Source organism: Wyeomyia smithii, chromosome 1, assembly GCF_029784165.1.
Source record: "Wyeomyia smithii strain HCP4-BCI-WySm-NY-G18 chromosome 1, ASM2978416v1, whole genome shotgun sequence".
Classification (NCBI taxonomy): domain Eukaryota; kingdom Metazoa; phylum Arthropoda; class Insecta; order Diptera; family Culicidae; genus Wyeomyia; species Wyeomyia smithii.
Window position 1 is genome coordinate 121,875,750 of NC_073694.1, and position 6,153 is coordinate 121,881,902.

Sequence of the window (6,153 nt, forward strand, 5' to 3'; positions counted from 1 at the left end):
TAAGCATTATAAAAACATTCGAGTGCACATGTGAATTGTAACCCGTATGTTGCTGTTAAATCAAAGCTATTATGCCTTTTTCTACTAGTTTTTTTTTTAGAAAACTAGTGTGTCAATGGTATTAGACAAACATATGAACATGAATTTTTATTTTTTACTAAGAAATTTAGAACAGCATTAATCTATATATGACGAGTCTATTTCATCCAGTGTATTGAGCGGTCTTGTGTTTCATTCGTGTTACTCACTACTTTCAGGGATACCAGATGTGCAGATTTATCTGTAAAACGCAGATTTTCAGAGCCCGTGTACAGATTTTTACTGACTCGCAAATATTTGCAGATTTTTCATAGTTTCTGCAGATTTTTTCAGAGTCTTCTTATATTTGCGCAGATTTTCTCAAAATGTGTGTGCCAAATTTTTTCGAATCGCGGATGATTTTTTTCAGATTTCAGCCAGATTTTTCCAGTTTTCGAGCAGTTGCAGACATTTTTCCAAAACATCTGGCATCTCTGTACGCAAGACTTTTTCGTTCTTGTATTTTTCGTGATGTGCCACGGACTATAAATTTTTGTCGCGTTGCTGAAGGCATTACATATTTACAGAAACTACATTTTTCTAATTCATGTACTATTAAATGATCAAAGAGAAGAAATTACATACTAAGATTATTTAAGAAACAAAAATGCTTGTGTTTCAGATTCGCAGATCTGTGCCGTATTGATTCTACTTAATAATTTTTTGCCCCAACCAAAGTATCTAAAAACTTCAAGCCAACAACCCTACTCGCCCAAGAGGATATAATTCTGTTCGTACACGCAAAAGTTGAAGCTTGTACAATCATTGTGTCTTCCCGATTCGCACAAATGTTGCACAGAAATCGCACAATAAATGTGTGAAATGCATAACGCAACAGTTGTACTGCGAATACATTGACATAGAATGAAATCAGAATATGTATCATATACCGACACTTTATTTCTCACGTCGAGTGTATTAGTGACTGCTACTCATGGAGCAGTGCAAGTAGCAAACAACAACTTGTGAACTCACTAGATTTAAATAGCTATAATACTCGATCGATTTATCTCGATGGATTTGCAAAAAAAACGAAACAAAATTCTGTTCACAACATTTTGTTATCAACGCTAGCTTCACCGCAAAACTAGAAAAACTCTTCATTCCACAAAGTCACAAAAGCGTTGCCGATTTTTATGGCAACACTTGTAAATTGTGAATAATTATTATTTGTCATCCTTTGCACGCTTTTTTTTTTCAAGCGACGAGAGAAATTTCTCTCTATGCTATGATCAAGAAAATTAATGTTCATGGATTCGGGGCAAATAGTTTGTTTCACCATGTCATTGATAAGTTCAAGGACCTAGAAATAAATCCATTAGAGTTTGCCACATGTGAAGGCAACAAAAGGATAAGATTTGTATTAACAATATTTCAAGGTGATAATTTGGGGATCCATACGCTACAGATGTATATGACATTCAGTGCAACTTACTATTGCAGATTTTGCCGAAGACCAAAACATCTTCTACAATCCGACTGTGTAGAATATTTCAACGATTTGAGAAATGAGGAAAACTACAACCAAGATGTTGCTAGGAACAGCCCTTCGGAAACAGGAGTAAAAGCTGATTCAGTGTTTAACATACTTCCATCATACCACACCAAAAACCTGTCAGTAGATCCCATGCACGACTTGTTTTGTGGTGGGGTTTGTGTTTCAGGAATCGAAGAGATTTAAAATCACTGTACAAATGCTTAATGCTCATAAGAACTTGTTCAGCAAGCAGGTATATAACACATCTTTGAAACAAATGCCAGATATCAATGAAACGTATTCATCTATCAGAAAATCAAAAACGGTGACTATCAGAGCCACTGCTAGCGAACTGAAGGCGTTTGTTCACTTTTTACGTTAATAGTAGGCTCATTTATACCTGAAAAAGATGAAGTGTGGAACTATTGCAGAACAATAATCCAAATGGTGGATATTATTCTTTTGTCGACGTTGACCGAGAACCACATTCAGCAATTAAAAAATTTAGTTGCAGCTCATAATACGCTATACCAACGATTATTTGCACGGACGCTTAAACCAAAGCATCATTTCTTGACTCATTACGGAGGGGTTGCAGAACAAAATGGTGTTTTGGTGAGCATGATGAATTTTCGTTACGAAGCAAAGCACAAAGTCTTCAAAGAATACGCACATGTTATTTCATCACGTCGTAACATCTGTTACACATTGTGCTTGAAAGCAGCGTTACAATTTGCATTCAATTTACACAACGAAACGTTTTTCAAATCTTCCAAAAACAACTACGTACCATGTGTTTTGATGAGTCGTTCCTTTATATCCCACGTAGCTAAGCAACTGCCCTTTGATAATACTCTTGAAATCTTTACAGCAAAAAAGATAAAACATATTGGCACTGATTACCAACCAGGCATGTTTTTAACATTAACGAAAGGAGATACAGTAAAACTTTTGGAAGTGATAGAATTTCTTTTAGCTGGAAGTAATATTTTCGTCGCAGGACAGCAATGGAAAGTAGGCGAATTCAACAACCATTTCCTCGCATTTGGAGCGATATCTAAAACGAAAAATGTAAGCGTAGTTAAATTATGTAATATTGACGGCCCTCCTGTATCTGTTCATAATATTATGAACAAGCTTTTATTCCGTAAAAACTCTGAGAGTTTGTCCATAGAAGACGAAGATAATTCATAAATAAAATAAATTATAATCTATAATAAATGAAAAATAAAAATCATCTATTGTTATCATTCTATTGAATCTAAAATATATCACTTAACATTGATCAAAAACAATTATTTGTATTTGTACTTAAAACTCATCTGACACTTAGTCTTAATGAATTAAAACCTAATTTACAACAAATTCGATCTAAATAGCCTATTTTTAAATCTATGGCTGGGTTCGTTGAATACGAATAAGTTTTCTACCATTGAAAAGGCACGAATGCACGCAGTGACTGGTTCGTTATAAAAAAAAGATGTTCGATGGAACCTAGGCACAAGCAACGCATCGTTGCGCAACGTTCTCTGCGGTGCTCGCAAATTTAGAATCGAAAGCAACCAAGGTGAGTCGATTTCTCCGTTAAGAAGCTTTCCAATTAATAACGCTTGTTGAATTGTTCGTCGTCGTTGCAGTGTGTCCAAACCCAGGAGTCGACATCGGTCAGGATACGGTGGAAGTTCTGATGGATTGCGCCATGGTAAATTCTTTAGGGCCAGTCTAAGAAAACGTTTCTGGATGCGCTCAATTCTTATACTCCACGATGTTTGATATGGGCACCATACTACAGCAGCAGTTTCCAGAAGAGGACGAACTAGCGCACAGTATAAAGCCTTGAAACAATGGGGATCAGAAAAGTCTTCAGTTATTTTCGAGATGAATCCCAGTTGACGACTCGCTTTAGAAATAATCACCGAACGATAAAGGTCAAACGACATTTTTGTATCCAACAGGATGCCAAAGTCATTCACCTGATCTACTCTCCTGAGTATTACGCCATCAATTACACACGCGAAAGTAATAGGCTTGGGGATGCGATGAAACGTAATTACTACACATTTGTCAATACTAAGACACAGCTTATTCCTATGACACCAATTGGCAAAAATATCAAGTAATGATTGCAGACGTTCACAATCCTCAACTGTACGCACAACGAAATAAAGTTTTAGGTCGTCCGCATAAAGTAGTTTGCAGTTATTCTGTAGTAAAAGGGCGGCATCATTAAAAAATAATATAAAGAGCAGTGGACCCAGGTTGCTTCCATGAGGGATTCCTGACGCGTTAGAAAAACGTTTCGAAGTGCAGGAATCAATTTTAACTTGCAGTACTCTATCCGAGAGGTACGATTTGAACCACGAAACTAGTTTACTTGAAGCTCCAAGTCGGGAGAGTTTGCAGAGCAGTATTCGGTGGTCAATTTTGTCAAAAGTGGCATTCAAGTCCGTATATATGACATCCATCAGAGCCTTTTGTTCCAGACTCGCAATACAGGTAGAGGTAAATTGCAGTAAATTAGTAGCCACTGATCGGCCAGGCATGAAACCATGCTGGTCGAAGGAAATATAATTTTTAGTACGCTCTTGAAGTACATCGCACACTATAATTTCGAAAAGTTTTGACGCAGCAGAGAGACTTGTTATTCCACGGTAATTTTTCACGTTTCTACGGTCGCCGGTTTTGTAAACTGGAAACATGTAGGACTGTTTCCACAATAACGGAAATTTATCTTCATGGAACGAACGGTTAAAAATACAACACAGCGGTACTATTAATGCTGCTATAAAATGGGTTAAAACTGCAGCAGGTACTCCATCTGGGCCAGGTGAATAAGAACACTTTAGTTTTTTCGCTGCATCAGCCACCATTTCATTCGTTATTACGAAAGAGCGTAAGTCGATCAAATCGGCTGGAACATCGGCGGCAGCACAATCGGCCTCGAGCTGAGATGTACAACCAGAGACGAAGACCGAGGCAAAGTGTTTAGTAAAAAGGTTGCATGTGGTTGCAGCAGTCGTGGCTGTTTCTTCGCCAAGAAAAACACTCGATGGGATCGATGATGTGTTCCGTTTAGAGTCAACAAAATTCCAAAATCCTTTGGGATTACGCCGAAGACTCGATTGAATACGCAAGACGTAGGACTTGTAGAGCGCAGCGTTGAGTCGACGGTAAGCATTGCTAGCTATTTGGAAATTCAGCTTATGTTCGACTGTTCGTTGGCGCCGCAATCTACGCAGGCATGCGTTGCGCTTTCGTTTCAGTTTCTTTAATCCCGGTGTACTCCAAGCAGGCGAAGCTGCAGCACGTTTGGTTGGTACATTTCTCAGAAGCCCCGAGCATATGACATCATAAAACTTTTCGGCCATACCATCGACGTCGCTGAGAGCAAATAGGAAATCCCAATTCACCGTCGATAGGTACTCAAATAAAGTAGTAAAATTTATCTTGCGGTAATTCGGCATTCGTTCAGTGTTAGCAACAATTGGTACAAAACAGTCAGTGACGGCGGGCATTGAAATTTCTAACGGTGGGTGGTGACAATCGATAGGCAGGAACGGGACGGGGCATACAGTGACACTAAGCTTTTGCTCAGAAGTACAGAAAATCAGATCGAGTGTACGATCTAGTCGATTACGTACGAGGTTAGCTTGGCTCAAATTCATGTAATCCATACCATCTAATAGAATACAACTTGACTCAGGAAGTTGGTTTGCATTACCACAGTAGATGCCGTCAGTGCCACCCACCCATTGGATGCGTGTCTGATTATAGTCACCACAAACGAAAATGGTATCTTCTAGTGCAGCATTTGTTCTTAATTCGTCGATAGTTGCTAAGTGGTCGTTCAATATAGAGATGTCGCTACTCCTGTCAGGCGGAATATACACCGCACAAATAAGCAACTTTTTACTTTTGACGACGAAGGCCACACAAATCTGCTCCAAGCTTTGCCCGTTATTAGTACATATAGTATTACTAGCATAACAACTAGCAACAGCAACAAGCACACCTCCGAGACGCGATTTACAACTGTTTTGAGGGCAACGATCACACCGGAACACGTTGTATGCCGTACCAAAAAGCTGGAGGTCGTTAATATTGTTGTTAAGTCCAGTTTCCGTCAAAATGATGACATCGTGAGTGCTCTCGCTAGCAGCCAGAAACAAGTCGTCAATTTTAGTGCGCAAGCCACGAACATTCTGGTAAAAGATCCAAATGGCATCGCCGTCGTCAGGAGAAGTATGCTGTAACGTGCAACAACTGAGTGCTGGGTCAGTGTTTAAAAAATTCAGATACTCGCCTTTGGCGGGAGCCTGAAGGCTCCCACCGTCCGAAAAACATCGCATTGAAACAAAATTGTCGGCATTCTGCCGTGTCGAACAGGATACGTCATTGTCGAAACAGCCGCTTACTGGGTGTAGTTTTTTGACTGATCAATGAATTCCCTGAATCTTATTCCAACCGGCCAACTTGCAGCATCCAGCGATTTGTCCTTTAGAGCTGGATCCAGACCAATTTTGAAAGAAACGAATGTCATGGTTGAAACATCCATTCCTTTTGGAACAAGACGGACGATTTCCACTGGCTCAGTCATT

General features: G+C 39.2%; 1 long non-coding RNA gene across 7 annotated transcripts; it reads left to right on the plus strand.

The window, feature by feature from the left end:
• Positions 1 to 504: 504 nt before the first annotated feature.
• LOC129728354 (uncharacterized) lies at positions 505 to 2,792 on the plus strand. Of its 7 annotated transcripts, XR_008728643.1 has the most exons (4): positions 505 to 627; positions 701 to 808; positions 1,281 to 1,457; positions 1,522 to 2,792. It is a non-coding gene; the product is annotated as an uncharacterized LOC129728354 (long non-coding RNA). The 7 variants fall into 7 exon arrangements; XR_008728641.1 differs by having other exon boundaries at positions 701 to 1,457; XR_008728642.1 differs by having other exon boundaries at positions 543 to 627; positions 678 to 1,457.
• Positions 2,793 to 6,153: the final 3,361 nt, after the last annotated feature.